Raw genomic sequence first — 16,581 nt, 5'->3', positions numbered from 1 at the left:
ACTCTTACTGAAGTGACAACTTTCTTGCTGGATAATGAATCCACTGATTCAATTAGAAGCAGTGTTTTAGATTGGAATATTGAAGAATTCGTACTCAGAAGCTTATTTTCTACTCTTATTCACTGCACCTTGTTTCTATGCATTGCTTGCCATAAGCATGGAATCATTTTGAGGGGTTCAGTCTGTCACATGCCAGGTTTACTTTTAATTGGCATCTGCCTAGCGATTTTTGGTGGCACCTCATTTTTGTTGATGAAACATTTTCTGTTGTAGGTTAATTTCACAGATGGCTTATTGTATTAATTTTCTGCTGATTATCCCTAGCTGAAATTCCATAGGGTAATACTTCTAGCTGGTCTCCAAACGCTACTAGTTGTGTATCACTCACTATTTGAAGATATTGATACTTTTACTGTGGTTGAGTGAACTATAAGCAGATATTGGATAAACTGACTATATGCAGGATTCAATAAAGACCATGAAACATTTTAACGTACTTTGTATTGTCTTGCAAGTATATGATGTACTAATTTTTGTTAGTCATATGGCTGTCAAAAATTGCTCTTGTTACTCAGAGAGAAATGACACCACATTGTAAAATGTTATTTTTATCCCAACTAAGAGTGAAGAAACACTTTTATTCTGTTATCCACCCTCTTGTTGTGCTTAAATGTTTCTTTCATATGTAGTGATGTCAATTTCTATTTTCAGCTACCAACAGTTTGTGATTTTTGTCCCTTTCTCTATTTGCAATGATAATTGGCTAATTAGAGAGTTGATCATTCATACATAAAACACAGCCCTGTTGAGAAGTAAGCTTTGGATATGCAAATGTTCTTACATATCAAAAGAGATTATTTTGAATATTTTCTCCCCAAACTGAAGGGTTACTACTTGAGTTCAGTACTCTTCACTACTGAAAGGTCATCAATGACATTTTCAAAAACACACCAGAAAATAAACTGTGATTAATTTTTTGTGAACTTTGTATTTTAATGTTTGTACATATTTTCAAAATGTGCTACTATCATTTATTTATGCATAAAGTCTTGGCTCAACCAAGTATGGCATTAAGATTCAGTTTCATCTTTACATGTGGTCATTAGCACATTATGTTTCAAAGAATCGCAGAATCTTCTTTATGTATTTTTTTATGGCAAAGGTATATTTACTCAAGGAATACAGATTTCAGATATCTTTTCCCCAAATTAAACAGGTTTTGGTGTTAGTCTTATGTCAGTGTAATGCAATACTTGAGATGCTTCACTTATAAAGAATTTGAGGGGAGAGGGGTCACAGTCTTGGAGCTCCAAGTCCTCTATCCATTGGCTTCACTATTTGGGGACTGTGGTGAGGCAGTATGTCATGACAATTTCATGTGGTGGTTATAAAAGTTCTCACCCCATGGCCAGGAAGAAGAGGAGGAGAATAAGATTAAAGTTTAATAATCCTATCAGAGGCCCCTCCTACCCTCACCAAGATCTGAGGCCCTTCTACTAGGCCCAATTTCATACCACATCTCAACAGTGCCATGTTGGGAACCAAGCCTTTAACACATGTACCTTTTGGGAGAAATTGAGCAGGCAGATTATAAGAGAAACTACATAGAATCATGCTTTTGTCATAGATTATGATTCTATGACACATATAAACAAAGTTATTAATTTTTTTGCAAAATTAAACTACAACAGATCCAAAGTATTTGAATCCAATAACTTCACACATAATTACTTAATTATTTAATTTTCTTGTAGCAAATTTTGTGTTTGAACACCTATACATCTTAATACAATATCAATTGAAGTCAATGTAAGTACTTGCTTAGCAAGCATAAGGCTCTTAGTTCAAACTCCTGTATGTACAACCAGTTAAAAAAATCAATGGATCATTATGTGATTGAATTTTCCAAATACTATTTTAGTTGATCTTTATGTAAACCCAATTAAATACTAAAGCAATTCTTCAGACAGGGCAAGGGATTTTGAATAATTTAGTAAAGAGATAACAAGCAGATAAGTTAGGAATTGTGCCTATAGTTGCCTGATTCTTAAGTTTGTATTTTTAATCAATCTGCTACTATTAAGCCCCATCCCTGCCTATAACAGAAAACAAAAAATGATATATATCAGTGTTTAGTGTAGGTATTGTACTATAGAAGGATTAGGAAAGCTGTCAGGTTGTTTTGTTGTTGTTTAACAGGTTGGGATTGGTGTTGTATTGATTCTACAGCCTGAGTCTGTAATATCTCTGATTGCTCTTGCTGCATGTCAACATGCTACCTAAGGATTGAAGGAATTGCCAACATAAATTACACTACCTACCTATGATCACCACAGCTCTGGCTCAGGATAACATTTCACCCATGGTTTATAGCCAGAAGGGATCTATCCAACATTTCAATTTCAACATTAGGGAGTCCATAGGTTCTTCAAAGAGTTTGCATAGAGATGTAAGGACAGATAGCTCGTAGCCTCTGCAGGAGGCTAGTCAAGGGAGCAGGACCTAAAAGGTATCAAAGAGAAGCAGAGAGAGTAAGTCATACATAAAAGTATTCAGAAGACATGAACAAATTTCTACTGCTCAGAGGTCTTTAATTAAAATGCACTAATTCACCTTGCCTGAAAGAGCAGGAAGTATAGGAAACCACTAGCAAGACTGCAAAATCCTGAACATGTGCCTAACTCTGTGTTCCATTTTCCTGATGAATGCACGTATTTTCTTACGTAGCATCCTAGGTTTATTTCACAGCTACTTTACATAATTAATTATCTTAAACAAATTTCCTACTCTGTTGAGACAATATTTCCATCTACAAAAATGTAATCCTAACTACTCAGGAAGCTGAGATCTGAGGATCGCAGTTCAAAGCCAGCCCAGGCACTAAAGAACATGAGACACTTATCTCCAATTAATTACTAAAAAATAGGAAGTGGGGCTGTGGCTCAAGGAGTAGGGCAGTAGCCTTGAGCTGAAGAGCTCAGGGACAATGCTCAGGCCCAAAGTTCATGTGTGTGTGTGTGTGTGTGTGTGTGTGTGTGTGTGTGTGTGTGGTGTGTGATGGATGTTACGTGATGGCTCCTGGAAAATGGTTAGGCCTCTGAAAATGTTGCATGAAATTTACATGGAAACTTGACAACTGAGGATCCAGTTTGTCACTGGGTTGTTCTATTCTGACTTCCTTCTTCATCTGTCTCATCTACTTTATTTTTCCTTGTGACAAGAAGACAGGCAAGCCCACCTAAATGTGCTGCAGTCTAATTAACTACTAATCTTTCCTCCTAAGCTTGTTCTATTTAGTCTATTCTTATGCTATTTAAGACTATTTTTTTCCTAATGAAATCTAAATAGGAGCCTATCAAAAGACCTAATTTATCCTGCATATTTTTAAAAATAAAATCTAAGTATTTTTTAAAACTTGATTTCCAGAAAGCATCTCTGAATTACTTCCACAAAGTTCATTCACTGCACTCTCATTGTCTTTTCATCCACAATGACGGCTGAGCCTGCCATGTCATCTCATCAAGGTGACACTCTGTTTGAAAGCAGAAACAATATAGTATGTATTTTGCATCCCCATAAATACATAACACAGCTACTGGCACATAGAAATTATTCACCAAATATTTGAATTCAAATGCAAAGTTCTGAGCCATGGGGAAACTGCCTGAACAGAAGCAGTGTGGATGGAAAGGTCAGGGAAGCACTTGAGCTGGTTTTGCTGATATCAGGCCTCCTGTTCTTTCTAAAGGATGTGGGAAATTGATACTTATTGTGCATGTTCAGATGCCTTGCCACAACCCAGAAGTACAGGTGCAGATATTAGCATCGAGCAGATTTACACAAGCAAGAAGTCTTCCATTTGTCATAAGAAGCTAGGATTCCAAGAAAGGAGGTGATAAGTTGAAAAATTAGAGGAAAATATGTTGTAAGAAGAATCTGGCACACCCCCTCCCCACCTCCATATTAATGAAATGAAAAGGGTGGAGAAGGAAATGTTATGCTCTATGTTGGCAGGAAATTTGTGCGTGTCCTGTGAGCAGATGAACACGGGACTGTGAACAGGAAGCTGATTATTCCAACACATTATATTTCTCACTGGAAATATCATCCTGGAGGAGAAGTCCGACATCTCTACTTTTGGAGCACCTACTATTTTAACTTTATACATAATCTTGGACAAAAGATAATGAAGATGATCATTTAAAAATAATGGAGACAGTAGGACATTTGTTATGTGCTTATGCAGCAGGACATTGACATCACCACTACCAATAATTCCTAGAAACTCTCATTTACTTGTTTCTTTTTAGAAGCTAGTTAGACACATAGATTATCATCGCAACTCATGCTGTATACAACCTTCCCATCTCCAGATGCATTTTATTGCCCTAAAGTAGGAAAGAGACAGGAACTCATAGGTTCTGGATCAAGGAAAATCTCTTTTAAAGTTGGAATTAGAGAGGAACAGGATGTAATGTTAAGAGTATGGAATATTAACTGGAGGATTCAAAGCATTGGAATTTTCCACATCATGTCCTAAATAAGTGCAGGAGCTAGCTAGACATGAAGGATTTCTGAGTAACAATGAAGTAACTGTAAGAAGACAATGACAGGAGAGGAACAGGATGTTTGAATCCTTGGTCCTAAATAATTTATAAAGAATTTGTTCTCCATTACTTACCTTCTGAGAAGATTCTGTTTCTCAAATGTGGCTACTTTATTTCATTGTGTTTTCTGTGGCAGTACTATAGCTTTAACTCAGATTCATTCTATCTTTTCATTCACATTTAGAGAGAGCGTGCTACCACTTGAGCAACACCTCCAGTTTCATTTGCTAATTAATTGGAGATAAGAGTCTCTTGAAGTTTTTTTTTTTTCTTGTTTGACTTTCAACTGTGGTCCTCAGATTTCAGATGCTTTTTTGAGTAGCCAAAATAAAAGACTTGAACTCAGATATGGCTCTTCTTCCTCTTATAGAGAGCTGAAATTATTTTCTGTTATAAGCAATCAGTGTTTTAAATATTTCTTTTTCAAAATAGACCTTCCCTGCGATCCTGCCATACCACTCCTGGACATCTATCCTAAACATCATAACCCAGGATGTTATAAGGACACCTGCTTAGCTATGTTTATATCTTCACTATTCACAATAGCCAAGCAATGGAAACAACTCAGATGCTCTACCGCAAATGAATGGATACAAAAATGCAATGGAATTCTACATAGCCAATAGCCAAGATAAAATAATGGCATTCACTGGGAAGTGGATGAAGCTAGAGTGATCAGGAGTGAGATAAGACAAGACCAAAGAAACAAAAGGCATATGGTATCCTTAATATGTGGATATTAGATCCAAACAGTATAAGAGTGATGACTAAAATTTGGATACCCAATGTTATGGGCAGGGTCTTGGAGATATAACTATATAGACCTAAAAATCGATGATGGGCAATATACTCTATAGACATAATATTTTATTACATAGATTAATATGTATCTATGACATACAAACCCTCAACTTAATTTTAATTATGTTCTAAAACCTAAGAACCAGTGATTGTATATAGAGATTCCCTTCTTGAATACTTGTTTGTTAAATATGACATTTGAAATATGATGTAAAAATCAATGTTAATAAATTCTTTAATAAAAAAATCCAAAAAATATTTCAGTTTCAGATTGTGTAAACTATCAACCTACCCATATCAGTCTGTCTGATGTGGTACACAAGTACTCTTCCTTAATTTCAAATGGAACATGTCCATGTCTGCCCATGACTGAAAACATAATCTAAGCTTGTGTTAAATGCAATACGGTAAAGATAAGTAGAATGAGTAGAGCTGAGCCATTAAAAAAGGTCAAAGGAACAGTTGCAAAGGTTTTTCAAACAAGAAATAATGTTTAATAAATCACAGAAGCAAAAAATATTCTACAGTAAGTAAAAGCAGCCACCTTCATCAATCAATAAAATAAGATTTTGCTTTTTAAATTTCACGACAGTTGGATTTAAACAAAAAGAAAAAAATGGATTTCTGTTTAAAGCTTTACTTGCAGTGTCCTTTATAGTTCCCACATGGAAGGTGGTATTTTGCAAAAGGTAAGATACAGGTGTGCATCTTTTGAAATGGAATTCATTATAACAGGTTGTATTGGTTTGCCCTGCCTCTATGAGACATCACAATAGACTGATAAGCTGCCATACTTCAGGCAGAAGGGGGCAAAGAAACAAAAGTTGTTAAATGAAAAGGATGTGGAGCTATGAATATACACAATCTGTCCCTCACCAGCTGATTTATGCAATTGGACAAGGGAAAAGGTGATCTTTTCTTAATTTCAGTACATTTTCAATGTTGTGGGGCACTGAATCCAGTCATGAGCCTCATTAAATTCCTTGACAAGGGATGGACCCTATTTTTCTTTGGGGAAAAAAATTGTCCAGGCAATAAGATAATTTGTGATTCTGGGGTTCTACTATACAATAATTCTGACCATTTAAAACATTTTTGTAGGAAATATTTTATAGTTAGAGAAATAGTTTTTGACATTTGGGGGGGAAAAGAACAATGGGCCGTTTATAGGTCTACACAGCAGATTAATGAATCTAATTGAGTCTGTAGGGAAATGTTTCAGTTTAACTACTGGAACTAATTTATACATTCACTACATCGTAATAAGTCAATTTAAGTTTCTGGAAATAAAACTGGATATCCTGGGTGTAGATTTGAACTATAAATTTCTGCTAGAAAGGAGTCTGTGTGTTCATTATACATTGTAAAATTACCATATGGACCTGTCAACACTTCTTAGCACAGCTTTGTAATAATGTCATTTAGTTTAACATTGTAATGTGCCAACTGAATTAATGTGTATGACACAAAGCGTGCCTCCCTCCCCACCTCTGCTTCTGGGGAGCTGTGCAACTTTTAAAGATTTTTCTCAAGGCAAGAGAGTCCTGCATTTGCATAGAGAACTTTTAGACAAAGATTGAGTGTAATCACATTTACCGAGAGCTGCTGAAATACAAGCTACAGAGCTCTGTCGCCAAAACCTTCCAGACATATGAGGCCTCTAGAAATGGGAATAAATCTTTACCTAGAAACATTACGATACAACCAACACTAATCTACAGTGCATGAGAAATAGATTAAAAAAACAAACAAAAAATCCTCCAAAGATATTAAGATACAAAGGTGAGAAAGTAGTTTCTATATATTAACTCTTAATGTTACTGCACACGTTCTTTAATCTGGGTATTTATAACTTAAATATATCTTCTAACAGATACTATTTTGTCCAGATGTCATTAGACTATAATACTACATTTCCCTAGCAAATAATATCTTTAAGAACAAATGGAAAATGAAAAAAATAATTGCTGACATGTATAAAGTCATTTTTGAATATACTCTGGCTTAACTCCTTTAAAAAATTTTATTGTAATTAATAGAAGGGTTACAGTTTTATTCGCCAGATAGAAGGTGCATTACTTCACACACATTGATGCCCCTTCTCATGTTTTTGTCCCAATTTCCCTCCCCTCACCCCCTTCTCTCATCTTCTTTTTCCCCCTCCCCTTTCCTATTTCAGACAAACAAACCCATATACAATATGCCACGTAACAAAGTCAGATATTGTAACAATATGAGATTAACCAAAGAGTAACAATGGAGAAGGGAAATAACTTAGTACATTAAAAATAACAACCACACATTATACAGCTCTTTATTCTATATCCTGGAGGACCTTTCATTTAGCCTCATCCTATATGGCCTTATATATCTAGGTTTTTAGCTATTGTAATCCTCTGCTAGGACAGTCCAAGGTTTGTACTAATTATTACAAATGAGGGAAACCACTGAGCCCATGTTTCTTTGGGTCTGGCTTACTTCACTTCATATGACTTTTTCCAAGTCTTTCAATTTCCTTACAAATGGGGTGTTGTCATTCTTTCTGATAACAGCATAGAATTCCATTGTGTATAAATACCACATCTTGTTGATCCATTCTTCTACTGAGGGGCATCTGGGTTGGTTCCATATCTTTGCTATGGTAAATAGTGCTGCAATGAACATCGTTGTGCTAGTGGGTTTAGTATGTCCTGGTTTCTGGAGGAGTGGGTAAATGCCAATTAGTGGAATTGCTGGGGCATACGGGAACTCTGTGGTTAGTCTTTTGAGGAAACACAATACTGCTTTCCAGAGTGGAGGAAAAACTTTACACTCCCACCAACAGTGTAGTAGTGATCCATCCTGGCCACATCCCCGCCAGCATCTGTTGTTATTAGATTTCTTGATCCTGGACATTCTGACTGGAGTGAGGTGGAATCTCAAAGTTATTTTGATTTGCATTTCTTTTATGGCCAGAGATGTCCAGCATTTCTTCATGTGTCTTATTTCTTATTCAGAGAAGTCTTTCTTTAAGTCTTTGGCCCATCCTTTAATAGGATGGTTGTTTCTTTGAAGATTAGTTTTGGAGTGTTTCAATATTTTTAGTTGTTGATATATTTTAGATATGAGGCCTTTGTCTGTTTTGTGGTAGGTGAAGATCTTCTCCCACTCTGTGGACTTTCTATTTAGCTTTCTAGCTATGTCTTTGCCATACAGAAACTGCAGTTTATTGCAGTACCATTTATCCAAACCTTCTTTGATTTGTTGTGTTTCTGGGTCTGTATTAAAGTTTCAACCTGTGCCAAGGAGACCTAGTATATCTCCTATTCCTTCTTGTAAAGTTTTCAGTGTATCTACTTTTATCTCGAGGTCTTTGATTCATTTGTAGTTAATTGTAGTTCAGAGTGACATAGAGGAATCCAACTTTAGTTTTCTGCAGGTGCTTAACCAATTCTTCCAGCACCACTAGTTGAAGAGGCTGTTTTTTTTATTCTATTTTTTTGCTCCCTTATCAAAGATTAGGTGGCCATAGATCTGTGGGTTGATTTCTGGGTCTTCAGTTCTATTCTATTGGTCTTCAAGCCTGTTCTGGTGCCAGTACAGAGCTATTTTGGTTACTATAGCTCTGTAATAGAGTCTAAAGTTTGGTATTGCATTGTTCTTTTTGCTATGAATTTTTTTTTTTTTTTGGTCATGGAGCTTGGACTCTAGGACTGGGCACTGTCCCTGAGGTATTCAGCTTAAGGCTACTGTTCTTCCCCTTGAGATGTAACACCGCTTCTGGAGATAAAAGTCTCACCAAATTTAATGCCCAGGGTGGCTTTGAACTGTGATCCTCAGATCTCAGCCTCCTAAGTAGCTAAGATTAGAGGTATGAGCCACTGTGCCCAGCTTATTCTGCTTAACTCTTACAACCTGTTTTATAGGCAGAGAAATTATATAGTTCCTCTAAGCTCCTATATTTTTACAAACTAAAACATTGATATGTATATAGCTGCGTAATGACTGAGCCTTTAATCTATTGCCATACTCTCTACTACTAATAAATAGCAATAATTAACACATAAAATCAGAATTTTTTCAGATAATTACGCAATTCATATTATTTTCACAAGAACAATACAAAGTAGCTACAATTAATTTTGGACAATTTACAGAGAAACTGAGACCTAAAATATATAACTAGCTTAAACTCAATTGACAGTAAGTGGCAGAGCAGGAATTTAAACCAAAGTGACTCTGAGATTCTATTTCTTGAGTAAAATCCCTTAGATATACAGACTCTTCCATGAAATAGCTTGGCGTGAGAATGGAGTTGGATTCCTTCTTATGATGATAAGAGTTGTAAGAATTCTTGTCTGTTTAAAGAGTTATCCTTTAATTATTGCTTAGATTAAGGCATGTCCTCCTTTCTTGCCAGGGCACTCCACAATGATGTCAACATTTATCAACACAATGACATACATGACTTTTTCAGATGTGTATGCTGTCATTCAAATGGAGAACTTGGTGTAAATCTTTGATAAGGATAAGAGTGTCAGGAAAACTCCAGGTGCTCAATGAAGCAGTTACATTCAGCAGGAAGCAAAATGGTGGACAGTCTTAAATATACACTGCTTTGGACCATGAGGGCACGGGAAATCAAAAAGACTAGAGGAGTAGTTTTTACCTAAGAGGTAGACAATTAGCACAGTTTGACACACCCAGATACCACTCTCAGTCATTTAAATTTGTTTTCTGTCTTGTCAAATTTCATGGGATACTCCTTCAGTATTGATGGTTACTTGCCTTCTTGTATGAAGAGGATGAGACCAGCATTATGGCTAATAGGCTAGTAGCATCAACATCTAGATCTTCACTAGTTTAGGGAGGGAGATCTTTTCCTTACAAAAATCCAGTGAGGGGCCGGGAGTTTGGCCTAGTGGTTAAAGTGCTTGCCTAGCATGCACGAAGACCTGGGTTCGATTCCTGGGTACCACATATGCAGAAAAAAGCTGGAAGTGGTGATGAGGCTCAAGTGGTAGAGCTCTAGCCTTGAGAAAGTCCAAGGACAGTGCTCAGGCCCTGAGGTCAAGCCCAGGACGGGCAAAAAAAATCCAGTAAATGTTTGGTCAAAAATGGTAAGCAATTGAGGATTTTCTATTCCTCCTAGAAAATATGAAGGAATCCAATCTTCCTTGCTTTGGATGAGGTAAACAAGAAAATTTGATGACACTATTTCATGAGCCTAAAGTGATACAGAGTATGAGAGGATTGTGCACTTTTAGAAGCCATCATTTGTGTCTCAGTAGAGGTAAAAAGGCACATTCACTCATTTTTGTGAGCAATCATTAATGAAGTTGTCTGTATAAACCACGTGGTTGATAGTGAGTACAGGCCAAAACCTTGTAATACGTCAACTCTCTGTGTCAGAACTGCTGTTCATAAATTCATAAGAGAAACCACACCAGAAGTGACCTGAACACAGAAAATGGTAGGATTGGCCTCTGCTTCCCATGGTCTGTGAATATTGACATTAAAAGGAAGAGAAATATGGAAAGATTTCTATATAATTACCAAACTGAAACAAATATAATTCCTAGCAGAGTTGAATTTTCCAAATGATTCATGTTTAAAAATTACAAAGGTAAGTCCAGTTTGAACTAACTGTCTGTGCAAGTTTTTTGTTTGTTTGTTTGCTTTTGTTTTGCTAGTTCATGCTTGAACAAAGGGCCTGAGAACTGTCCTTGGGCATTCTCAAGGCTAGAGCTCTACCACTTGAGCCACAGAACCACTTCTATTTTTTTTCCATATATTTTTATTGTAATTAATAGAAGGGTTACATTATATTCACCAGATAGAAGGTGCATTACTTCACAAACATTGATACCCTTTCTCATGCCTTGGTCCCCATTTCCCTCCCCCCACCCCGCCCCTCATCTTGTTTTCCCCCCTTCCCTATCCAATTTCAAATAACCAAATATGCATATATACAATATATCAGATAACAAGGTGAAATACTGTAACAATATGAGATAACCAATGGAAGAGCAAAAGAGAAGAAAGATAACATAGTACATTAAAGACAACAATCACTCATTTTATGGCTTTTGTTTCTATATCCCGGAGGTCCTTACATTTAGCGTCATATTCTATGGCCTTATGTATCTAGGTTTTGCTCTATTGCAAATCTCTGCTAGGAGAGCCCAAGGTTTCTGCTGATTATGACAAATGAGGGAAACCATTGAGCCTATGTTCTTTGAGTCTGGCTTACTTCACTTAATTTGATTTTTTCTAAGTCTTTCCATTTCCTTACAAATGGGGCATGTATGTGGTACCAAGGAATTGAATCCTGGTCTTCATGCATGCTAGGCATACACTCTACTACTAGGTCAAAATCCCACTGAAGTCTGAGCATTTTTACAATATTGAAAAATCCCTTCTGCTCCCATGAGAGCATACATGTTTATACCTTGCTTTCTACATGGGTCACTGTGGACACTGGCCTTGATTCATCCTTCCCTTGCTCTTGCACAGAAACAGTCCATAAAAATAGTAGTAAAAGAAGAGGTTGGTAAATTTAGGCAGTGCAAATTGAGATCAACATTATGAAATGGATGCTCTGTCCCTGAAATTAAACCCTAAGAACATTACAAAATAAACTCCTATAATTTAGGATATCCTGACTTATTCTGTTATCAGTTTCAGAGCTACTAAAAAATTTCAATGGTCTTTTATTATATTTTATTTAAAAAATAAATCTGTGCTCTGTATTTAGCAGTATTGTAAGAATGTATGCATTTATCACTTGTCTTACAATAGTGATAAATGGAGAGAAATATTAAGAATCACTGTCTTGATTACATTTGTACTTCTCTCTTCCAACTTCTCCTACTTCTGCTTACCCCCTGCCTCCAGTTTATGACAAGTTTTTTTTAATGTAGATGAAATGCAATTTGTTCAAATTGTCCTTTACAAACTTTAAGAAAGCCTGTCTACTATATACAGGAAAACATGACTTTAAAATGCTTAGCATTTGTGACTCTGCTCATCTTCAATGCACTTTAGAAATATTAGCTAATTAATTAATTAGTTCCTGATTACAAGGGGGTAGAAGTTCAAGGAGAAAATTGCCAAATGTTTCTTTACCTTTATAAAGAAAAACCTGCTTATATTAGAGACCATTATTTCTCTCTTTGAGTAATATGTACTATCATAAAAACGTTATAAATGCCCTTTTGCTGAGACTAGGTATAATAATCATTAAAAATGAAGAATAGTAGTAATAAGACTAGTACAAACATAACAATATTTTGTGAGGTGGCTGTGCATTTGTTAAATTCTGATCCTTAAAGCAAGAACTGTGTCTCATTCTATCTGTGTGCTAGCATGCAATACAATCTCTGACATGGAAAATATGGATACACTAATTTATAAAAAATGAAGTCTAACTTATAATCTTTATTTCATAAAGTGATAAGCAAGATGAAATGCAGTGTAAGACAGAATTAATCCATATGAAAGAAAAAGCAAGGAATTCACCAATGTGTTTAATTTACTGATCATAAAATTCTATCTATGGACCATTAAATATCACAAAAAGTAGAAAAAACAAATGTGAGTATAATCTATTTTTATGTAAATAGAAAATTGATTTAGTTTTGAGATCTTCTCAAACATACAAAGGACAGCATAATTTATTCAAACATAGCTACCAATGTATTTTCCAAGAATAGTTACTGTGATATTGTAACAATGAATTGAGAGTATAGTTCTTTCTTATCAAACAGCTAGATATTTCAGATTGACCTTTTAATCTTACACCTGAGTTCCTGATTTGAAATAAGACACAAAGCTCACCTGTCTATACACAAAAATAATAATTTTGATAGCAAAACTACATAACTGGCAATAAATCCAAAATTATTTTATATATTTTTAATTTAAAGGTAAGATTTTAATTTTGTATATTAACTGTTGGCTTAAATTTATATTTCCTGGGCCAGGAGTTTGACCTAATGGTAGAGTGCTTGATTAGCACGCACAAAGACCAGGTTTGATTCCTCAGTACCACATACATAGAAAAAAGCTAGAAGTGGTGCTGTGGCTCAAGTGGTAGATGGCTAGCCTTGAGAAAGTCTGAAGACAGTGCTCAGGCCCTGAGTTCAAGGCCCAGGACTAGCAAAAAAAATCCTATATTTCCTATCTGGGCCTATCTATTGTTAAGCAAAATCACACTAACAATTGCTATAAAATAGCTTAAAATAAAATTATTTGAAAAATTCATGAACCTTGGATTCAAGGTATGTATATTTACATATACATGTGAAAAATAAATATTCAATCAATTAATGTTTGTAATTGTTTTCTGGATATCTGATCCTTTTGAAAAGACAAAAATTTCTAAAACCTGTCTTCAGAAAGTATTACAATAATACTTCTCACTTTATGTCAGGGGAACTAGCATCAAGTTTGTCTTTGTATTCCATGTTCCAGAAAGCTGGGGGTCCAAGGACAGAAGTTGAGACACCAAAAGAAGTTATAGAAAAGTAGAATAGCCCAGATTCGGACTGAATAAAGTTTCAGTAAACATTGAGCAAAGTTATTAAATTAGTAAATATAAATCAGAACATAAGGGACACTCTGAAGAAGTTTTTTTGTCATATATACATGGAATGAATTGTATGAAAGAAAATGAAATAATTAAGCAAAGAGAAAAACAAATGAAAAGGGGTAAAGGATGGTAAGATATTTTTGTAATTTAGAACTATAAGAATAAAAATGTGAATAAAATGGAAAATAGGTGCAGGAGAAAAATCCATATCTTACCAATGAAACAAATACATAAGCTTGGGTATTGGTGGCTCATGCCTGTATTCTTATGTTCTCAAATGGCCTGAGATCTAAGAATTGCAATTCAAAGCCAGTCCAGGAAGGAAAAGTTTTGAGATTCTTATCTCCAGTTGTTCGGGAAAAAAACAAAAAACAAAGTGGAAGTGTGATTCAAGTGCTAGAGCATAATCCTTGATTAGCCTTGAGAAATAAAGCTAAGGAACAGCACCCAGATCCTGAGTTCAAACACCAGTACCAGCACACACACACACAGACACACAGACACACTATTAGAACTGTTCTAGAAACATTACTCTGGTGAATAAGACCTCTCTATTAAACTGGAAAGCATCATAACATTTTTAAGGAATAATAAGAAAAAGAGGCTATGTAGAGTGGGGGCAAATGCAAGTGGAACATGAAAATGAGGCCTGTCTCGAAGAGAAAAAGAAAAGAAAAATGAGCAGTGAGAACAAGAAGTTATTTTTTGATTGAGAAAAATTTGAAATTAATTTAAAAGAAACAGGCGGACAGTTCTATGGTATAGAAAGAAAAAAGTGAAATATTTCTAGAGATGGCTGAGTTTATAAAGAGGCAGTGAGTAATGTCACTGTGTAGAGGTAATAGTCTAAATAATGGCAGTCTAAATAAGTAAGGGAACAATTTCCCATTGAAGAGTAGTAAAGCAAATGAGTAACAGAGGAACTGAACAGGAGAGTGAGAATGAGACAAAACTCTTGGCTGACAGATGATAACAAGAAAATGGTGGTTAATATGAGAATTCCATGGAATGCTGTACTGAACTCGGTGTTATGCAAGCAGAAAACGAAGGTGTGTGGATTTAGAAACCCTCACTCTCTAATACTGACTACAAGACATCTTTAGAAGAGAGAGCAAGGGTTACAAACAGCTGTGGCTAAGGCTGGAGAGCTTGAATGTGTAGAAACATATTGGATGATTATCTGTCATGATACCTATTAGCTTCTCTTAATCCAAGACTAGGGATTAAGAAAGCATGGAATGAAGAGATTTCATTATTGGGATTAGCCTTATCAATCAGCAATATGACAGCATGTGAAGATCTTGAATGTGAGATCAGTAATCTCAGTTCTGTCTCTAATCACTGTGCTGTCCCAATCTAATAACTTCCTTGTTTGACCTTTTTTATTTAAAAAGAAATTGAGACAGAGTCTGGTTATATAGCTCACGAAAGAGGGATCCTTCTGTCTCCCGGGCTTCCTAGTACTCAGATTCTATCCTGCTTCACCAAATCCAGCCTCTTATGTGATCACAACCTTTATTTATAAATTGAAGGGGTTAGACTACGTCATCTCAAATATAGTTTTAAATTAGATGAAAGAACCACATTATATTCTAGAGGACATATACAGTTTTATAAAGGGCAATAACTGTTTGCTCAAATGTATCTCTCCACTGATGCCTTGTAACAGGATGGCATCTAGAGAAAGCCAAATTTCTGAATCTCAGCTTCCTTATTTATACATAGGAGTAAGAGGATAATGTTTGGAAAAGTAAAATTTAAGATTTGCACACTATTGAGGCAAAACTTATGTATTTGATTATTTTGATTTGATCTTTTTATATATTATTATTGGGATGATGTATAGAGGGGTTAAAGGTATATTCATTGGGTAGTAGGTGCATTACTTCTCACATATTGATGCCCCTTCTCAGGTTTTTGTCCCTGTTTCCCTTCCACCATCTCTCCCAATCATCTAGGATACGGAAATAAGAGCTTTTTCTTGTGTGATTGTTGTTCTTAATTTACTATGCTATTTCTCTTCTCTTTTTTTGCCATTATCTCATAATGTTACTGTATCTGACTTTGTTACCCAGTATATTGTATATATGTTTATTTGAAATAGGGAAGGGAATGGGGGAAAACAGGTTGATTTGATCTTTTTTTTTTTTTTTCCTTACCTAGTCTCTTTTTTTTTTTTTGCCAGTCCTGGGCTTGAGCTCAGGGCCTGAGCACTGTCCTTGGACTTTCTCAAGGCTAGAGCTCTACCACTTGAGCCTCAGCACCACTTCCGGCTTTTTTCTATGTATGTGGTACCGAGGAATCGAACCTGGGTCTTCATGCATGCTAGGCAAGCACTTTAACCACTAGGCCAAACTCCCGGTCCCTGATTTGATCTTTTTAACCATAAGTGTTTCAATATAATGTTTTAATGACTTGAACTCATTATCAAGTTCCACTGATGATTAAGAAAATAATATAGTGACTCTACTACCAGATTGCTCCACCATGTATTGAATCAAAAGATCTCCTTTACAGAAGTGGTAATCATTTTATTACAATTTATAGATCTTTACACTGCTATAATATGGAATTACAGGTAACTGAATTATTTAAAATGGA

Source organism: Megascapheus bottae, chromosome 12 (assembly GCF_031878675.1).
Source record: "Megascapheus bottae isolate mThoBot1 chromosome 12, mThoBot2.hap1, whole genome shotgun sequence".
In the NCBI taxonomy this organism is placed as follows: domain Eukaryota; kingdom Metazoa; phylum Chordata; class Mammalia; order Rodentia; family Geomyidae; genus Megascapheus; species Megascapheus bottae.
Note: the sequence above shows the minus strand (reverse complement) of the source record.